Below are 23,006 nucleotides of genomic sequence, written 5' to 3' on the forward strand. Positions count from 1 at the left end.
GGGAAAATCAGAAATTGAAACTAAATTAGACCATGAGGAACATGGGTAAGCAGATGTACAGTGGCAAAAAAAACCAGGAACACAGGCTAGAATCTTCTTGCCAGGCCTAGTTGGATACACAGGCAAGGGATTAAATTTGGTAAACTAATAAACAGCGATCCAAGAGTTGGGGATATCAGTTGAAGAAATGCAAGGTTCCAGAGGCATATGCTCAGTCAGGGCTGCACATTACAGGCAGAGCTGGCCTCCACTCTGGGTCTCCTGTCCTTCATGCTGGGATATGAATTCATGCATAAATTAATACTTATGCAAATGAGTCAATGTATAAATTCTCTCACTTGCCTATAAAAGTTAATTTCTGGGTTGGAGAAATAGCTTAGTCAGTAAAGTGCTTGCCTTGCAAGCATACTGACCCAGGCTCAGTCCCCAGAATTCTCACAGAAGCGCCAGGTGGGGTGGAATGCACTCATAGTCTCAATGCTCAGGAGATGGAGACAGGCAGATCCCCAGGGCTTGTCTACCCTGCTTGGAGAGCTCAAGGCCAGTGAGAGACCACGTTTCTAAAAATGATGGACTGAGCCTGAGTAATGATAGCTGAGGCTGCTGTCCTCAGACCTGCACACTTAATATGCATGCATGCATGTACACACGCACACACACGCACACACACGCACACACACACACAGATTAATTTCTGCCTCAAACCTCAGTTGTTTCCAATGCAAACATTTTTGTTTTAGTTTTTTAGGTAGGGTCTTACTGTAGCTCAGGCTGACCTGGAATTCACTATGTAGTCTCAGGGTGGCTTTTAACTCACGGCAATCTTCCTACCTCTGCCTTGCAAGTGCTAGGATTAAAGGTGTGCGCCACCACGCCCATCCCCAATGCAAACATTTTAATTCAATCATCATCAGAGAAGCTCAGTCACATACTGGACTGTTGTCAGTCATTGGGAATTGAGTTTATTTGCCTGTCTTCTTTTCCCTGGAGTCAAAGCTGGGCTCAGAAAGCCACACCGACGGTGGAGAGATGTTTTTCGCCTGATGTGGGTTTGTCTTGGTGGCCCGCTGCGGCTCATTCACTTGACCTGCAGGCGTGGCTCCCCTGTGACGGCACTTGAGCAGCGTTTGCAGCGGACCCCTGCTGCACGGGCCACTTTGCCGTCTCTGTGCCAGCACGTCGGTTGCAATCCCTGATCCCACCAGCACTCTGTGTCCAGCCAACTGCTGTTCCCACTCTGGAAGACTTCAGAAACCTTTTAGTGCCTTCCCACTGCTTCTGGGGCTGAAGGAAACCCACTGGCTGTCCTCGGCATCCTCACTTTCTACATGGGCACAACCAACTATATTCCAAAGACTTCAACTGAAAACTGGTGCTAAGGTACTCCCAATATTGGTTCAAAACCAAAGCTTTTGGCTTCCCATGGATGCTGGGAGTGGATATTTGAGAGCGCAGCCCCTATCCTCTCACATTAATGGTTAACTATCACGATCTGTATCTAGTCTGTCTCCAACATCTTTTCGCATTTGCTACCAAGACTTGGGTGGGAAGGGAGAACAGAGTCAGGTTGACAACATCTACTTCCTCGTATGTCCATCTTAGAGCTGAGCTTGGGGATCTAGCCCTGCCTTAGCTGCCTGCCTAGCTTATGTACGAATGATCCTTCTCTGGGGTAGCTGGGAAGTGGGTGCAACTATGCATATGAGAATGGGATGGGGTGGGATCAATCCTCCCAGATAGTTTTCTATCTTAAGGAAGTCACATCCTGGTAAAGGAATTGTTGGTGTATGTGTGTGTGTGTCTGTGTGTGTCCCAAGGATTCACAATGCCTCTTAGGAACAGCTCATGTTGAAAATATACCTAAATACTCTAGACATCAGAAGTTGAGCAGAAGTTACTTAATTTGCTGCTCAGCTATCACTACAAGAACTCTGACATTTAAGGCACAAAAGGGAATGATTATGTAAGTTATAAAATTAACAAGTGCCATGTTGTCAGTTGTGGCAGTTGTGAAATAGTTGAGCTAAGTTGATTTCAGTGCAGGTGTTGGGAATTCAAGGTAAGAGAAATTTGGCAATGACAGGGATGTAAATGAGGTGGGCTTGTGCAGCGTAGACTATCAATATCCTGCAAGCACAGGAGAAGTCCCTGTTGCAATTCTCAAGCAGTTGTTCAGATTCTTTTGTTCATGCTAAAGTGGATTCATCTTAGACCCTTCCTTCCCCCATTTCCACTAGAAGTAGAAATGAAATTCCATCTCCAAATGTTTGCTGCTGAATCTTCCATCCTCATCACTTCTGCTTTCACTCATACCTTAATCATCTTAATCTTGGCAAGAATAGTACTATAGGCAACTGACTCTTGCTGCCTTGCCCAACCTATCCTTTCTCACAGAAGTGTTTTTTATGAAATCAAACGTGATCTTTGCTTTCTCTTTTAAAAGTCACAATACTTCTCCATCAGCAATAATAAAAGATGGCAGCCAGACACAATGGTACATGCCTGTAATCCCAGGATTTGGCAGACTGAGACAAGAGCATTTGTGTGTTTGAGGACAGCCAGAGCTAGGCACTAAGACTCCATCAAAAATGAATCAACAAAAAGAATAAGGCACTAATCCCTGTGAGAGATGTACAAGACACTATGCTCGGTGTGTGTTAGCTCACGCATGACATTCATTCTTTCACCGTCCTTGGTACGTTTCAGCACATGCTTGTCACGCTCTCTCTCAGCGTCCTTGGTGTTTGTCAGCACGCACGCGGCCTTTGTTCTCTCACACACTCATTGAGAGAAACTTACTAAGTGCTGTATGCCAGGCTACGTGTGGGTGTGGATGGGTCTGGATAGCTGGGGGACATGAATGACTGTAGATAGAAAGGAGGAAAGTAGGGAAAACCTTAAGTGATGAGATGGGAACATTCAAAAGATGCAGCGGCAGAATCCAGCGACTGAGGCTTGTGATGGGTATGTCAGGATGAAAGGGCTCGGGTGGCCCCTCCTTCAGCTATTCTGCCTGCAGCTCGTGGAGCCTCTCTCTGGGCCAACTCCACTCCCGACATGCAGCCTGTGAACCAAGACCTCGTCATCTCCAGTTGAAGTGCTACTCCCCTCCAAAGGTTCATGCAGTGGCCTTCAGGGCATCCTGTCAGGAACTTTATTCTTGCCGCATGTTACCTAAACTTAGCAGTTCTCTGAAACCAAGGTGAAAGAGGCCATGGCTGCTTCAATCTTTTATTTTTATTCATTTTTTATTTATTTATTTGAGAGCAACAGACATAGAGAGAAAGACAGATGGAGAGAGAGAGAGAGAATGGGCGCGCCAGGGCTTCCAGCCACTGCAAACGAACTTCAGACACGTGCGTCCCCTTGTGCATCTGGATAACGTGGGACCTGGGGAACTGAGCCTCGAACCAGGGTCCTTAGGCTTCACAGGCAAGCGCTTAACCACTAAGCCATCTCTCCAGCCCTAATCTTTTATTTTTAATGCCTGTAAAACTAGTGGATGACTTTGCCATGCTATGCTGCCAGCCTGAGACAGGCCCCTCATAGCTTTTGCGGTTTCAGACCATGGCCCTTGCGCTTGCTTACTGTGCTGTCAGTTGAGCCAAGTCATGATGATCAACATGGCTGGAGCCAGAGCAGATGACCAACCAGCACGCAGGAGGCAGAGGGAGTCTGGGTGTGACCAACCAGCACGCAGGAGGCAGAGGGAGTCTGGGTGTGACCAACCAGCACGCAGGAGGCAGAGGGAGTCTGGGTGTGACCAACCAGCACGCAGGAGGCAGAGGGAGTCTGGGTGTGACCAACCAGCACGCAGGAGGCAGAGGGAGTCTGGGTGTGACCAACCAGCACGCAGGAGGCAGAGGGAGTCTGGGTGTGACCAACCAGCACGCAGGAGGCAGAGGGAGTCTGGGTGTGACCAACCAGCAGGCAGGAGGCAGAGGGAGTCTGGGTGTGACCAACCAGCAGGCAGGAGGCAGAGGGAGTCTGGGTGTGACCAACCAGCAGGCAGGAGGCAGAGGGAGTCTGGGTGTGACCAACCAGCACGCAGGAGGCAGAGGGAGTCTGGGTGTGACCACCAGCACGCAGGAGGCAGAGGGTGTCTGGGTGTTATCTTTTGCTATGACTGGAATGATATTATGTCATGTGCACCTTCCACATTTTCTTTACCTCTTTATCTACCAGTGGACATCTTGGCTTATTCCTTATTTTGGCTCTTGTGAATAATGCTGCAATGAACACAAGACTATCTGTATGATATCTGCTTCATTCTCTTTGCATATATACCCAGTAATGGGGACATGAGGTCCTGTGACAATTTTATTTTCAATATTTTGGAGAGCTTCTGTTTTATATGATGGCGGTTCTAGCTATTTTCCCACTTGCAGGATATAAGGTTCCCTTTTCCCCACATCCTCACCAACTATGTGAAGTAATGTACATGTTAATTAGCTCAATTAATCATTCCATGTTGTTTAAATATTTCAAAATATCATGTTACACCTGATAAATACATTTACTTCAATTTGTCAATTAAGAACAATGAAGAAAGCCTAGAGAGATGACTCAGCTGTTAGATGCACTTCCTGTGCCAGCATGAAGTTCCTGGGGGGCCTGGGACTGGGCAGTTTGAATACCTGCATCCCACATAAAGCAGCTGTTTATGACTATGCTCTCCTGCAGCCTCAGTCCTGTAGTGAGAATCGATAGAGCTTTACACATGCCTGATGCAGGAAAAAGAAGGAACAGGCTAGATACAAGCCCAGGCAAGGAGCAGTGGAGCACAGAACGTGTTCCACCCAGGCCATCGTAGGCAAGTGACCCCTGCCTCAGGCTAACACATGGGACACAAGCATGTGATTACATCACAGAAACACACACCACACAGTACATTATACACACATACACCCTAAACCATACACATACCACACCACACACTCCCCATACCACATTACACACACACACACAAACACCACATCACATACATGTACGCACACACACATTTATTTCTTGCTCACTATATCATACACATACCACATTATACATACACACACCCCACATTACACACAGAGAGAACATATCACACACATAGAGCATATTTACCACATTACACATACACTCACACAACACACACCATATCACGCACATACACACACCATAAACCACATAATGCACACACTATATCACATACGCACACCACACATCACATTACACACATACACCACATCACACACACACCACACTACACAGACACAGCACATCACATTCACACACACCACGTTACACACACACACAATTCTAAAACAAATAACCAGGAAGTAGTGTCTTCTCCAGCAGTCTCGAGTGGGAAGTGAAGGACTCTGGAAAGGGACCCTGTGTTTGTGTCTGGCCCTTGTTGCTTTAGGTGCGCCTCACATTGTATGGGGGACAAGTGGGTCTCTGCAGGGGTCAGATTGTTTTCATGTTTCTTCTGTTTTCTTTTGGAAAAGGTTGAGCTCTCTACTTTGTTTTGTGATGTCTAGGGGTACTTTGCTTATGTGGGTTTTGGCAAGTTTGCATGACCCTGAATTCCCAAGTGTCATGCGATAAGGCAACAGAATTTGTTCTGAAGACTTTTAAAAATACAAAACTCTTTTTGGGGTTCTTTGAGTATTTGGAACAGAAGCATAACATAAAAAATTTGGCATTAATAACTCCATGAAATAAACCAAAGATGTTTTACAGTGATCTCTTAAGATTAATATCACTATTATTGTCTTTGTATTATATATTTACTTAATAGCACCTATTGGAGAACATCTTTCTAAGATTTAGTGACACCAAAATATAATATCTACTATGATTTCTAGAGTTAAGAATGATATGGAAGTCAGGGCATGTGTTGAAATAACCAGAATGTCCCAGGCTACACAGAGAAAAAGTTCACAATGGTAGTAAAAATTCAGCCCTCAAACCTACAGTTTCTATTCTAGTTTGTCTACTGTGTATGGTTTGGTTTGCTATTCCTACTCTCATATCTCACAACTAGTTCAGGAAGCCCCGAGGGAGGATTGCACTTGTGTTAGCCGCCACAGATCCTTCCGATGTCTATGAAGTGGAATCTGGAGTCTCATGTCTTACTGGGGTAGGAATTCTGGCTACTTTGAGAGCTAACTTCTCTTTTCTCTCTCTTGAATTTTCACACATGTTATTATTATTTTTTCTTCAGCACTGATGGGAATTATTGGGTAGGAATGTGATGGGCCAGGAAGTTATGGGAATAACATACTTCAGGTGGCACTTACAACTCCCTGTACTGTTCTACACTAACCCACTGTGCTGAGATTAATCTACCTTCACAATCAATGGCTTTTATGGATGTTTCTTTGCCTTTTAGGTCTCTTTATATTTCGCCTCAACTACCATCTATGTAGCTAGTAATTCAGTCAAAATATATCAAATACCACTATCTGTCAGTTTACGTGCTGGGTGATGGTTTATGGTGGCTCTGTCATCATGTAGCTTAGCATAAAAGATTGCAGCCCCAAACACCTGAATATTCAGTGATACACAGCTTATGCTGGCTTCTAACCCATGCCTTGGAACAGATCAACACCACATGGCTGTATCTGTTAAATGCCAAGGATAGAAGCATCATAGAGTTTAGGGAGCCATTGATTGTGGAAAGGTTAGAACAACTAAGCTTCTGAAAGAGTTGAAAGTGAACTGATACTTGAGGGCATGGGGAAACTATAGAAATCGTTATGAACAGGAATGGTCTTCTGGGAGGAAGGTATGGTGGGTCTTAGAAGATAAACCATGCTGGGAACACTTCTCAGGGCACTTGGAGTCATCCTGACCTTATAGCAAATCTTAGTTTGATTACTTGCGGGAATGTTCGACCTTGAGTTCATCTGTTACATTCTTGGAGCTGCAGCTTCTGCATCTGGAAAATGAAGGTACCGACTTCTATGGGATTTTGGAAGGACTGTAAGGGCATAGGTGTGGGAACAGAGATAAAGCACCAGGGATTGTGCCTGCCACATTGGGAGTAACCATGGACTGATAGGAAGCACTGGCTGTTTGGATCAGATGATGCATGAAGGAAGCACCCATTCCAATATTTCTTTTTGTAGTTTTCTCATTGCCTTTGTGAGGGTAAAGAAGATGCAGGGACACTCTCTACTTTGTCTCCCACAAAGGGAAGTAAAAAAGAATGAGATGGTAAAATAAATGAAGGAAATGGACTGTTTTCTTCTACTTTTCTCCGCCTTCTATCAGGTGTGTCCCTCACTCGGGTTACTCCGGTTGCCTCTGTGTGTTCCTGTGACATGCTCTGAACCAGCCAGGACGAGGGAGTAAACCACTTTCTTTGCCTAGTAGATGCAGTGGTGGTGGGCAGGATGAGAATCTTTGAGATGGTCTGCCCAGATCACAATTCTGCTGCATAAACTTAAACAATTCAAAGTAAAAAGTGATTAATAGCTGGGACTCCAGATGTTTCTCCTCCTACTCAGAAAGCACCAGATTCTAAATGCTTCATTTATTTGCTCCAGTTTTGCACTGTCCTTTATTTGTGGCAAATAAAACTTAGCTGATGGATTTGACTCTCTCGGTGCTACTGTCGGCTTCTAACCTGTTCCTTCCTGGTCAGCTTAGATGCAGAATTAATTGTAGTATTGTATGAAGGGCAACTTAAGAGAAAAGACGTTGCTTTGCACCAAGAATACAAAACAGAACATTTTCAGCTCTCATTTGTTTAGACAGGCTTTAAAGGAGTCCTTGTTGAGATCGTACCTGCGTTGTTGGAGCCACAATGAAGCAGAGTTATCAGGATCAGAAATATGCCTGGCTCTGTTTGGTTCTCAGTGCCTCTTGACTAAAAAAGAGAAAAATGCACCCTTGTTCCCGAGAATCTAAAGGAGGCAGAGGATTGTCAGAATGGGGCACTTAAGAGTAACACTGCAAAAAAAAAAAAAAAAAAAAAAAAAGGAGGAAAGTGCATTCGTATAAACAGCAGAATAAAAGCAAGGAAGAAAGAATCGTTCAGGAGAGGTTAGCCATCTGCGGGTGAGACAGATAGTAGACTTGTTGAAAGGAGAAGGGTGCAGCCATGGGCTGGTGATCTGATAGTTGTCTTGTTTCCAGCAATGGATATGGAAGCGGCAGGCCCCAAGCGATGTATTTCAGGAGGAGAATCAAGTGGAAGGATGGAGTCCCTTCCAGAGCTTTGATTCTTCTGGAATAATGGCACACACTGTTGCTCAGACAATGGCTTAATGAAACAAAGCACAACGAGGCATCAGGCCTCAGTTTTTCCATTCCCGGCCTTTCTCCTTTGAGCGCCACTGCACCGTGTCTGGCAGACTGGATGCCTGTGAGGGATGCTGTGAGGACAGGGGCCACATCAAGCTGGACACCACAATCTCCTGGGCTGAGCCCACGACAGTTTGTAGATTGCCTATTCTACAAAATTCGTGACATGAAAGGACACGTAAGTTCCTCTTTTGCTTGGCCAATTATGCTTTGGCCCGTTTTTCTTGAGTATTCTTCAGACAGAATGTGTCTGTACGTCACTCCTCTGCAGCAGTGACATCCAAGAAACATTCAGGAACAGGAAATACGAAGCCACAGGGCTGCCATGCTCAGGAGGGTCTCCCTCCTAATGCAAGGGGCTTCATTGCATGAGGAGAGATCCAAAAATAAGTCTGGCACCATGGTGACAATATTTTTTTAAAATATATTTTTATTCATTTATTTATTTGAGAGTGAGAGGAGAAAGAGAGAGATAGAGAGAGAGAATGGGTACGCCAGGGCCTCCAGCCACTGTAAACGAACTCCGGATGTGTGCGCCCCTTTTGCATCTGGCTTATGTGGGTCTCGGTGAGTAGAACTGGGATCCTGTGGCTTTGCAGGCAAATGCCTTAACTGCTAAGCCATCTCTCCAGTCTCATGGTGACAATATTTGACAGGCATTTTGTCTGGTAAATTGCAGAGGGCTGGCTGTGTTTGTCACACCACCTGCTTTAAGTTCCTGCTGGGGAGCTGCCTGTCAGGCTACAGCAAGGAAAATGGCCCTCAGGGACACCAGTGAAAGTGAAGATTCACTTTCAAATGCATGCCTGGGTGTCACCACTGGCCTCACTTTTACATGACATGAAATTGCCATCTGGGCTTGGAAACTGAGATGTCATTATCCCAGTTTGCTGTAGAAGATGGATTTCTGGAATTTAGAGTCACTCACAATGGCCGGATTGCTCTTGTTTTCCAGACCATACAGACAAGAAAGAGGAAGAGTGTAGCATTGAGAGAATCTGACATATACTCTTTAGCTATGTGGACATAATCAATGATCAAGTGATCAACCACCTCTAACACTTGTTTCACAAAATTATTGAGGCCGTGACAATGTGTCTGTAGTTTATGGAAAGGAGAGGGGCAGTTCTCAGCTGGAACAATTTTGTCCCTCTTCCTGCCGCGGAGGGGGGTATTTCGCAATGTTTGCAGGTTTATTTGATTGTCATAAGTGGGGGCAGATACTCCTGCCATCTACATTCAGAGGGCAGGAAGCTGCTGAAACCCTCTCAAGCCCAGCGCGGGCCCTTGATGGGCCGTCATTAGCGTCAGCTGCTGTGGTGCCGCAGCTGAGCAGCCCTGCTGGAGAGCTGCTGTTCTACCCCGTGTGCATGCTTAGGACGCTACTTTCCAGAAGGCTGGCTGCTGTATTCTGCTTAAATAAACCCCTACACAGAACCCGCCCCCCAGTTAACCAGTGTGCCCACTTAGGAAGCAGACTTTAATCTATTAAAATGAATTAAAATGAACCTGAACACAGATTTAATTTGATAGGTTCTGCAACTTTAGTTACCGAAGGAACCCCGGTCTCTCTCAGATCTGTAAGAAGTGATGAACCACAAGCCAAGAAGACAAGGTTCAGGCAGAACCCACTCTGCTGATGTCTTAGGCTCAGGCTTCTGGCCCTCAGAACTGAGAGCCAGCTAGTGCCTGGTGCTGAAGGCGCTCACCCGCGCGCTCTGTTATGACGGCCTTACCATCTGTACACTGACTTCCACAGTAACCGCACCACCAGTTCAGGGAGTGGGATATGGCTTCTCTTTCAGCCTCGTCTCTCTCTTTATGTCTCTTGTATCACTGCTTTCTCTCTTTTTCCTTTTTTCCCTCCACACTGGCTTTTTTTTTTTTTTTTTTTTTTTGCCATTCATAGCAGACCAGAGATCCTGGATGTGATGTGAGGGGATGTCTACCCTTCTTCTCAACTGGATCCTCACCACTCTTGCGGGGCCCAGTGCTGCAGTGCAGAGGTTCTCGAAGTGTGAGCTGTAGACCAGCAGCATCAGCCTCACCAGGGAACTCGTGAGACGTGCTGGCTTTTGGGGTCTGCTTAGCTCCACTGAGGCAGAGCCCCTGGCCATGGGTCTACAGCTCTGCTTTTAATAAGACCCTGAATGTCCTGATGCACATCAGTCCTGAGACTCTAGGCATGTTGGCTTCTGTTCTCTGAGAACTCTTCCTGTTATCAGTACTTCTTGACTATCTGAATCTTGGAGTCTCTTTCCAGAATGACACACTGTCTTTCTTTTTAACTACCTTTTAGCTAATGGGGAAATCAGCAGTAGGTCTATTGATTTGGTGATGGAAAAGTCAGTTCTTTAGTCATCCTCCCACCAAAATAAGAGCATTGGCTGTCTCTTCCCCTGGAAGTTACTCTTCCCTAACTGTATTTGAAGCATGTTTATCTCCAGTTGTCATGGCAAATGTCTGTCATCATAAGGCCATGTGTTCCAAATTAATGTGGGTGTAGATGGGAGGAATGGGAGAGGGTCTTCTTAGTCATTTTGGAAAAATAGCGGCTGTGTGATTTGAATGGAAAATACTGTCCTTAGGCTCACATTTTCGAACACTCAATCCTTAGTTGGCAGCACTGGACTTGGGAAAGTTGTGTGTCACCTTTATCATGTGGAGCCTTGCTGGAGGAAGGGGTTTTCTGGGGATGCCCCTTGAAGTCTTACAGCCCAACCCCACTTCCTGTTCAGTCTTTTTCTCCAGTCTGTGGCTGCATGGTACCCGGTGGGTCTGCCTGGCCTTCCTTGACACAATGAAAAGTATCCCCTCAAAACAGAAGTCAGAATAAACCTTTCCTTTCCTCTAGGTTACTTTCTGTCAGGTGTTTTGTCCCAGCCATGAGAATGTAACTAATAAAGTCATATTAAATACTTGATTATGTAAAACACTTTTCAGTGTACAGAGTTCTTTTTACATTCTGAATATTAGTTTCTTCATCTGTAGTGTGAGGTTACTAATAGTTTCAGAGAACAAACACATGCAGGTGGTCAGCCCTGCAAAGAGGGAAGGTTAGCCTCATTCTGTCTTCCAGATACGAGCATCAGAAAATCAAGGCCAAGCCAGCTGGTTCCCACATTGTAGGTTTTAGTGCTGAGCAGAAGTGGCCCAGCCACGCAGAGGTCTCAGTGAGTGACATATTCTTAGGAAATGGACTGTACTCCTTGTAGCTATTGATTTGGGTCCTCACTATAAATAACCATATTGGGCAAGCCTGAGGGTTCTGCTTTCAATTCTCTTCTGCACATTTACAGAGAGGAGAAGACTGATTTCTCACTCTGGGTAATTATGGCTATAGCTGATAAAACACAAATGAGTTGCAACCCAGAAAGCCATTGGTGGCATGGTACCACCAGGGATGGCGCTGGTAAAAACTGCTCTGCTGTCCCCTGAAGATAAAGTGATTTACCAGAGATTGCTAATTCCTGCACGAGGAGGAAGACAGGCTGTGTCCCCAGTAGGGACAACTGCTTCTGTATTTGAATGTTAAATATTGCCTGATGCAAAAACTCTGCTGATGCTGTAAGTAATGTACCAATAATTTCCAAAACAGCAGCTCCATGAATCCACAGAGGAAACTACAGGACACTGTGAAAACTCTGTGAAACTGTGATGGAAACAGAGTAAAAAAGAATGGCGATATTCTGTGTTCATGCCTACATGCACACACATGTAAGCCCGTGTGTACACATGTGCATGTGTGCATATGTAGATATTTGATGTTTCTTTTTTGTACAGTTTTCAACTCCTCAAGGTCTTTTGCAGAAAGGATTTTGAGTGCTGTGTAGGCATGCCAGGTTCCCTTTGCAAATGCATGCATTTCTGGGAGATGTGGAGACAGAGATAGAATTTTTCTAGGTTCTCTCAAGGAGAAATGGGTGCCAAGATGTAGGGTATAATTAGAATTTTTTAAAGTATATTCTTGGCAACCACCTACTTAGTAGGCATTTTATGTCATTTCCTATCTCTTTCAACTATTTGCTGTCTTTAACATTAAGTAAATCTTTCTAAAGAAGAGGTGTGCTTTGTTGACATGATGAAATATGAGACAAAAGTCATGGCAATATGTGTGTGTGTGTGTTTGTGTGTGTGCATGAATTTGTGCATGGGTGTATGTGTGTGCATGCACCGGTGCACATGCAGGCTAGAGGACATTTGGTGTCATTCTCACACCATCCACCTGTTTTGATACAGAGCCTCCCATTGGCCTGAGACTCATCGATTTGACTGGACTTGCTGGCAGATGAGCCCCAGAGATTTACCTGTCTGTGTCTCCCTATTGCTGGGGTTCTGAATGTGTGCCACTTCTCTCTCTCTTTCTTTCTTCTTCTTTTTCTTAAAATATGGATACTGGGAATTGTACCCAGTCATTATGCCAGCAAGGCCAGCACTTTGCAGGCAGCTATCTCCCCAAGCCCCATTCCTGGTGATAGCTAAAAACCACATTAAGCATGTTTAGACCCATATTTTCTCCCATGTAGTTCACCAAATATACATAATATCTTCATAGAGATATGGATGTTTCGGACAATTATTAGACAGAATTTGTCTGAATTCTTTAAAAATCACACATCCTTCAATAAATCAAACCTATCCCACTTGTACAAAACAAAACTCATCCTGAAAGGAAGAGAGATAGGGAAAGGAAGAAGGAGAGAAGAGATAGGGGGAGGTAGGAAGGGGAGAGAGAAGTGGAGAGAGAGAGAGAAGAAAGAGGAGAGAGGAGAAAGGGAAAGAATGAGGGAGTGCAAGGGCCCAGAATTGAGTTTTAATATTCAATTCCAGGAAAATGGAGTAAAAAATGTAAAGGGAGAAAATCATCAAGACAATAGTAGAAGACAACTGCCCAGAACTTCGGTCTGACTGACATGTATTTTAAACTGGAAAAGGGTGGGTGAGAGTCACATAGAGTGAAAGGAGTCGACAATTACATGCTGCAGCAAGGGTAAGATAAGTGGAAAAAAAGCCTCAGAAAGAGCAGAAAACATAAAATGAATATAACTTATCTTGCCAGGAAACTACAGAGCTCAAGATTCTGAAAAATTATTTGCAATTTAAAATTTGATCCCCATTTAAAATGAATGATCAGCTATGATGAACTGGCAATCAGGTTCCTTTTAAAACAGACATAAATATTCAGAAAGGTCACATTTCAAGGCTTTTCTGAGGTGTTCACCAGAAAAATGAAATAGAGAAATAACAACAAAAAAGTAACAAAAATAAAACAGAAAAAAAATGGTCTGGGGGATCAGCTCAACTAGTTAAAGCGCTTGATGTGTAATCATGAGGATCTGATTGGGATCCCCAGCACTCATGTTTAAGCCAGGCGTTGTGGTACCCATCCGTAACCCTGGTGCTGGGCAGACAGGGGGCCTCTGCCCTTGCTGGCTGGCTAGTCTACCTGAAGTAGGAAGCTTCAGGTTCAGTGAGAGGCTCGAAAGGTAGCCTCAAGGATGATAGTTAACATCAACCTCTGTCCTCCACATGTGTGCTCAGACGCATGTACATACACATGCAAAAAAGAATAAAAATCAATGGCACCAACTCAGACTCAAAAGTAGAGCAAAGTTCTGTGCAAACAGACATGAAGCTTGTCCCTCCATGGAATTTACTCTATCCTCAGGGTGGCCTTGAACTTACACTAGTCCTCCAACCTCTGCCTCCCGAGTGCTGGGGTTAAAGGCGTGCACCACCATGCTGTCAGGCACTTCCGGGCAAGGTTGGAACCATCAGGAGACGGGCCTGAGCTGCCAGGCATGGCTAAGGCCTGCTGGACTACAAGAGGCCACTCCCTCTCCAAGCCCGGCACACCTGAACTGAGGCTTTGCTCATAGTCCTGTGACCTGTGGCCAGTTGCCTAGGAAACTCCTTACCATCCAGCAGCCTTCACACAGCCCATCCCCCTGTGACCCTCTTCCCACCACTATGTAGATCACCCGACTCTCCCTACATGCTGCACCTGACCCTCTCCACACATGCTGGAATGAACATCCCTAGGCTTCAGCTAGCAACCTTTGAGCCCACCAGTCCCCTTAGGACCCTCTTCCGGCTCTCAACTGCTTATAAACCCATTTCCCTACTGAATAAGTGGAACTACTCTCTGAAGTTGTCTCCTGGGTGTGTAACATCCTTTTGCATGCGTGGTTGCTCAAGACCCTGCTCTGCATCGTTGCCCGGATGCTTTCAGGAAACTGCAGCCCCAGGATCCAGGGACCCATACCATGCCTGGGTTAATCGTTTTCTTATTAAACGAGAATGTAACTTTCCAAAGGCAGAAACTTCTGGCTGTGGCTATATCTCAAGGTCTAGAATAGTGCTTCATTCTTGTAGGGGCTTATTAAATACCTGTTAAAATAAACAAACAGACTTCAAGTAAATTGTGTTTAAGAGGAAGGAATGGGAATGGAGAGATGACTTAGCAGTTTACACACTTGCCTATAAAGCCTAATTATTGGGGTTTGATTTCCCAGTGCCCATGTAAAGTCTGATGTACAAAGTGTTGCATGCAACTGGAGTTTGTTTGCAGTGATTGGAGGCTATGGTGCACCCATCCTTTCTCTCTTTCTCTCTCTCTTACTCTTTCTCCTTGCAAATAAATAAATATTTTTTGAAAGAAGGGAAATTAATGAAGCAAGATAATACACAGCTGAATAATACTAGAAATATAATTAAGAAGGCATATACTTCTTCACTCAATATGAAATAGCATGCAATTATTCTTTCATTATTTAAAATGAATATTCTTACAGATAGTGCAAGGAAACATGAAAAGTAAGTAGAATTGCATTTAGAGATGAACTTTAACCATTGTTTCAAAAATCAATGAAAACTAGAATTAATTTTACATGGGCCAGAGCTTAAGTGACTGCAAGGTTTTAAATGCCACTACTTGCAGAATCTTTCCCATGGAGAGTACTGATGGAAAGTGAGTCTCCAGAGCAGTGGGTCTCCTCAGAAGAATCCCTCTATAACCACCTCAAAATGTGGGCCCAGCCTCTACCCTGATGTTCTAGAGGGAAAACTGTGGGGTGTTCCTGGCAAAGCCACTGTGGGTTGGGTTTAGGTTGTATTCTCCTAATACCTCACTAATTCTTGTGCATTTCCTTCCTCCTAAAACCCATGCCACACCACCATCCTCATAACTATCACCATCATCACCATGATATCACTGACACCATTATCATCGCTGACACCACCACACCATCATCATCACTGTATTATTACTGCAATTGTTATCACCACCATCACCACCACATCACCATCATCACTGTATTATCACGGCCATCGACATCACCACCATCACCACCACATCACCATCATCACTGTATTATCACTGCCATCGTCATCACCACCATCACCACCACACCATCACCATCACTGTATTATCACGACCATCATCATCACCACCATCACCACCACACCACCACCATCAATGTATTATCACGGCCATCGTCATCACCACCATCACCACCACACCACCACCATCACCACCACACCATCACCATCACTGTATTATCACGGATATCGTCATCACCACCATCACGACCACACCATCACCATCACTGTATTATCACTGCCATCGTCATCACCACCATAACCACCACACCATCACCATGACTGTATTATCACGGCCATCGTCATCACCACCATCACCACCACACCATCACCATCACTGTATTATCACTGCCATTGTAATCACCACCATCACCACCACACCATCACCATCACTGTATTATCACAGCCATCGTCATCACCACCATCACCACCACACCATCACCATCACTGTATTATCACGGCCATCGTCATCACCACATTCACCACCACACCATCACCATCACTGTATTATCACGGCCATCGTCATCACCACCATCACCACCACACCATCACCATCCCTGTATTATCACGGCCATCGTCATCACCACCATCACCACCACACCATCACCATCACTGTATTATCACGGCCATCGTCATCACCACCATCACCACCACACCATCACCATCACTGTATTATCACTGCCATCATTACCACCATCACCACCACACCACCATCATCACTGTATTATCACTGCCATCGTCATCACCATCATCACCACCACACCATCATCATCACTGTATTATCACAGCCATCGTCATCACCACCATCACCACAACACAATCACCATCACTGTATTATCACGGCCATCGTCATCACCACCATCACCACCACACCATCACCATCACTGTATTATCACGGCCATCGTCATCACCACCATCACCACCATACCATCACCATCCCTGTATTATCACTGCCATCATTACCACCATCACCACCACACCATCACCATCATTGTATTATCACTGCCATCGTCATCACCACCATCACCACCACACCATCACCATCACTGTATTATCACAGCCATCGTCATCACCACCATCACCACCACACCATCACCATCACTGTATTATCACAGCCATCGTCATCACCACCATCACCACTACACCATCACCATCACTGTATTATCACGGCCATCGTCATCACCACCATCACCACCACACCATCACCATCCCTGTATTATCACGGCCATCGTCATCACCACCATCACCACCACACCATCACCATCACTGTATTATCACGGCCATCGTCATCACCACCATCACCACCACACCATCACCATCACTGTATTATCACTGCCATCATTACCACCATCACCACCACACCACCATCATCACTGTATTATCACTGCCATCGTCATCACCATCATCACCACCACACCATCATCATCACTGTATTATCACAGCCATCGTCATCACCACCATCACCACAACACCATCACCATCACTGTATTATCACGGCCATCGTCATCACCACCATCACCACCACACCATCACCATCACTGTAATATCACGGCCATCGTCATCACCACCATCACCACCATACCATCACCATCCCTGTATTATCACTGCCATCATTACCACCATCACCACCACACCATCACCATCATTGTATTATCATGGCCAACGTCATCACCACCATCACCACCACACCATCACCATCACTGTATTATCACGGCCATCGTCATCACCACCATCACCACCACACCAAGACCATCACTGTATTATCACGGCCATCGTCATCACCACCATCACCACCACACCACCATCATCACTGTATTATCACGGCCATCGTCATCACCACCATCACCACCACACCATCACCATCACTGTATTATCACGGCCATCGTCATCACCACCATCACCACCACACCACCACACCACCATCATCACTGTATTATCACGGCCATCGTCATCACCACCATCACCACCACACCATCACCATCACTGTATTATCACGGCCATCGTCATCACCACCATCACCACCACACCACCATCATCACTGTATTATCATGGCCATTGTCATCACCACCACACCATCACCATCACTGTATTATCACGGCCATCGTCATCACCAACATCACCACCACACCACCATCATCACTGTATTATCATGGCCATTGTCATCACCACCATCACCACCACACCATCACCATCACTGTATAATCAAGGCCATCGTCATCACCACCATCATCACCACACAATCACCATCACTGTATTATCACGGCCATTGTCATCACCACCATCACCACCACACCATCACCATCACTGTATTATCACGGCCATCGTCATCACCACCATCACCACCACACTACCATCATCACTGTATTATCATGGCCATCGTCATCACCACCATCACCACCACACCATCACCATGACTGTATTATCACTGCCATCGTTATCACCACCATCACCACCACACCATCACCATCACTGTATTATCACTGCCATCGTCATCACCACCATTACCACCACACCATCACCATCACTGTATTATCACAGCCATCGTCATCACCACCATCACCACCACACCATCACCATCACTGTATTATCACGGCCATCATCATCACCACCATCACCACCACACCATCACCATCACTGTATTATCATGGAGATTGTCATCACCACCATCACCACCACACCATCACCATCACTGTATTATCACGGCCATTGTCATCACCACCATCACCACCACACCATCACCATCACTGTATTATCACGGCCATTGTCATCACCACCATCACCACCACACCATCACCATGACTGTATTATCATGGCCATCTTCATCACCACCATCACCACCACACCATCATCATCCCTGTATTATCACAGCCATCGTCATCACCACCACACCATCACCATCATCACTGTATTATCACTGCCATCGTCATCACCACCATCACCACCACACCACCATCATCACTGTATTATCACTGCCATCATCATCACCATCATCACCACCACACCATCACCATCACTGTATTATCATGGGCATCGTCATCACCACCATCACCACCACACCATCACCGTCACTGTATTATCACAGCCATTGTTACCACCACCATCACCACCACATCATCACCATCACTGTATTATCACGGCCATTGTCATCAGCACCATCACCACCACACCACAATCATCACTGTATGATCACGGCCATCGTCATCACCATCACCACCACACCATCACCATCACTGTATTATCACGGCCATCGTCATCACCACAATCACCACCACACCATCACCATCACTGTATTATCACTGCCATCGTCATCACCATCATCACCACACCATCACCATCACTGTATTATCACTGCCATCATCATCACCACCATCACCACCACACCATCACCATCACTGTATTATCACTGCCATCATTACCACCATCACCACCACACCACCATCATCACTGTATTATCACTGCCATCGTCATCACCACCATCACCACCACACCATCACCATCACTGTATTATCACTGCCATCGTTATCACCACCATCACCATCACACCACCATCATCACTGTATTATCACTGCCATCGTCATCACCACCATCACCACCACACCATCACCATCACTGTATTATCACTGTCATCGTCATCACCATCATCACCACACCATAACCATCACTGTATTATCACTGCCATCGTTATCACCACCATCACCACCACACCATCATCATCACAGTATTATCACAACCATCATCATCACCACAATCACCACCACATCATCACCATCACTGTATTATAACTGCGATCGTTACCACCACCATCACCACCACACCATCACCATCAATGTGTTATCACTGCCATCATCATCACCACCATCACCACCACATCATCACCATCACTGTATTATCACTGCCATCATCACCATGACCACCACACCATCACCATCACTGTATTATCACGGCCATTGTCATCACCACCATCACCACCACACCACCATCATCCCTGTATTATCATGGCCATTGTCATCACCACCACACCATCACAATCACTGTATTATCACGGCCATCGTAATCACCACCATCACCACCACACCATCACCATCACTGTATTATCACGGCCATCGTCATCACCACCATCACCACCACACCATCACCATCACTGTATTATCACGGCCATCGTCATCACCACCATCACCACCACACCACCATCATCAATGTATTATCACGGCCATCGTCATCACCACCAACACCACCACACCATGACCATCATTGTATTATCACGGCCATCGTCATCACCACCATCACCACCACACCACCATCATCACTGTATTATCACGGCCATCGTCATCACGACCATCACCACCACACCATCACCATCCCTGTATTATCACTGCCATCATCATCATCACCACCACACCATCACCATCACTGTATTATCACGGCCATCGTCATCACCACGATCACCACCACACCACCATCATCACTGTATTATCATGGCCATTGTCATCACCACCACACCATCACCATCCCTGTATTATCACTGCCATCATCACCATCACCACCACACCATCACCATCACTGTATTATCACGGCGATTGTCATCACCACCATCACCACCACACCATCACCATCACTGTATTATCACGGCTATTGTCATCACCACCATCACCACCACACCATCACCATCACTGTATTATCACGGCCATCATCATCACCACCATCACCACCACACCATCACCATCACTGTATTATCATGGCCATCTTCATCACCACCATCACCACCACACCATCATCATCCCTGTATTATCACAACCATCGTCATCACCACCACACCATCACCATCATCACTGTATTATCACTGCCATCGTCATCACCACCATCACCACCACACCACCATCATCACTGTATTATCACTGCCATCATCACCACCACCATCATCACCACACCATCATCACCATGTATTATCACGGCCATCATCATCACCACCATCACCACCACACCATCACCATCACTGTATTATCACTGCCATCATCATCACTACCATCACCACCACACCATCATCATCCCTGTATTATCACGGCCATCATCATCACCACCATCACCACCACACCATCACCATCACTGTATTATCATGGCCATCTTCATCACCACCATCACCACCACACCATCACCATCACTGTATTGTCACTGCCATCGTCATCACCACCATCACCACCACACCATCCCCATCACTTTATTATCACTGCCATCATCACCACCATCACCACCACACCATCATCACTGTATTATCACTGCCATGGTCATTACCACCATCACCACCACACAATCACCATCACTGTATTATCACTGCCATCGTCTTCTCCACCATCACCACCACACCATCACCATCACTGTATTATCACTGCCATCGTCATCACCACCATCACCACCACACCATCCCCATCACTTTATTATCACTGCCATCATTACCACCATCACCACCACACCATCATCACTGTATTATCACTTCCATGGTCATCACCACCATCACCACCACACCATCACCATCACTGTATTATCACTGCCATCGTCATCACCACCATCAACACACCACCATCACCATCACTGTATTATCACTGCCATCGTCATCACCACCATCACCACCACGCCATCACCATCACTGTATTATCACTGCCATCGTCATCACCACCATCACAACCACGCCATCACCATCACTGTATTATCACTGCCATCGTCATCACCACCATCACTACCACACCATCACCATCATCACTGTATTATCACTGCCATCGTCATCACCACCAACACCACCACACCATCACCATCACTGTATTATCACAGCCATCGTCATCACCACCATCACCACCACACCATCACCATCCCTGTATTATCACTGCCATCATCATCACCACCATCACCACCACACCATCACCATCCCTGTATTATCAGTGCCATCGTCATCACCACCATCACCACCACACCATCACTATCACTGTATTATCACTGCCATCATCACCACCATCATCACCACACCATCACCATCATCACTGTATTATCACTGCCATCGTCATCACCACCATCACCACCACACCATCACCATCCCTGTATTATCACAGCCATTGTCATCACCACCATCACCACACCATCACCATCACTGTATTATCACTGCCATTGTCATCACCACCATCACCACCACACCATCATCATCACTGTATTATCACTGCCATCGTCATCACCACCATCACCACCACAACATCCCCATCACTGTATTATCACTGCCATCATCACCAACATCATCAGCACACCATCACCATCATCACTGTATTATCACTGCCATCATCATCACCACCATCACCACCACACCATCATCATCACTGTATTATCACGGCCATCATCATCACCACCATCACCACCACACCATCACCATCACTGTATTATCATGGCCATCGTCATCACCACCATCACCACAACACCATCACTATCACTGTATTTTCACGGCCATCGTCATCACCACTATTACCACCACACCATCACCATCACTGTATTATCATGGCCATCGTCATCACCACCACACCATCACCATCACTGTATTATCACAGCCATCGTCATCACCACCTTCACCACACCATCACCATCCCTGTATTATCACTGCCATCGTCATCACCACCATCACCACACCATCACCATCACTGTATTATCACGGCCATCGTCATCACCACCATCACCACCACACCATCACCATCACTGTATTATCACGGCCATCGTCATCACCATCATCACCACCACACCATCACCATCACTGTATTATCACTGCCATCGTCATCACCACCATCACCACCACACCATCATCATCACTGTATTATCACGGCCATCGTCATCACCATCATCACCACCACACCATCACCATCACTGTATTATCACGGCCATCGTCATCACCATCATCACCACCACACCATCACCATCACTGTATTATCACTGCCATCGTCATCACCACCATCACCACCACACCATCACCATCACTGTAGTATCACGGCCATTGTCATCACCATCATCACCACCACACCATCACCATCACTGTATTATCACGGCCATCGTTATCACCATCACCATGACCATAGCAGCATTATCTCATGTGTTGCATCTTACTTCACACTGCTCACTGTCCTTTGTCTCTGTACAAACAAGGCAATGATTTCCCCATATTAACATGGAAAACAAAAGTGTTTAAAAGCCCTTCCTAGATCTCACTTTCTCTTCTAGTCACTGTTCCATTTCTCACCTTTGTTTCATAGATCAATTGGAATATTTCTCTAAGAATTCCATCTTGCTTTCCTTTTCAACCCTCAAAA

This window comes from Jaculus jaculus, chromosome 1 (assembly GCF_020740685.1).
Source record: "Jaculus jaculus isolate mJacJac1 chromosome 1, mJacJac1.mat.Y.cur, whole genome shotgun sequence".
NCBI classification, from domain to species: domain Eukaryota; kingdom Metazoa; phylum Chordata; class Mammalia; order Rodentia; family Dipodidae; genus Jaculus; species Jaculus jaculus.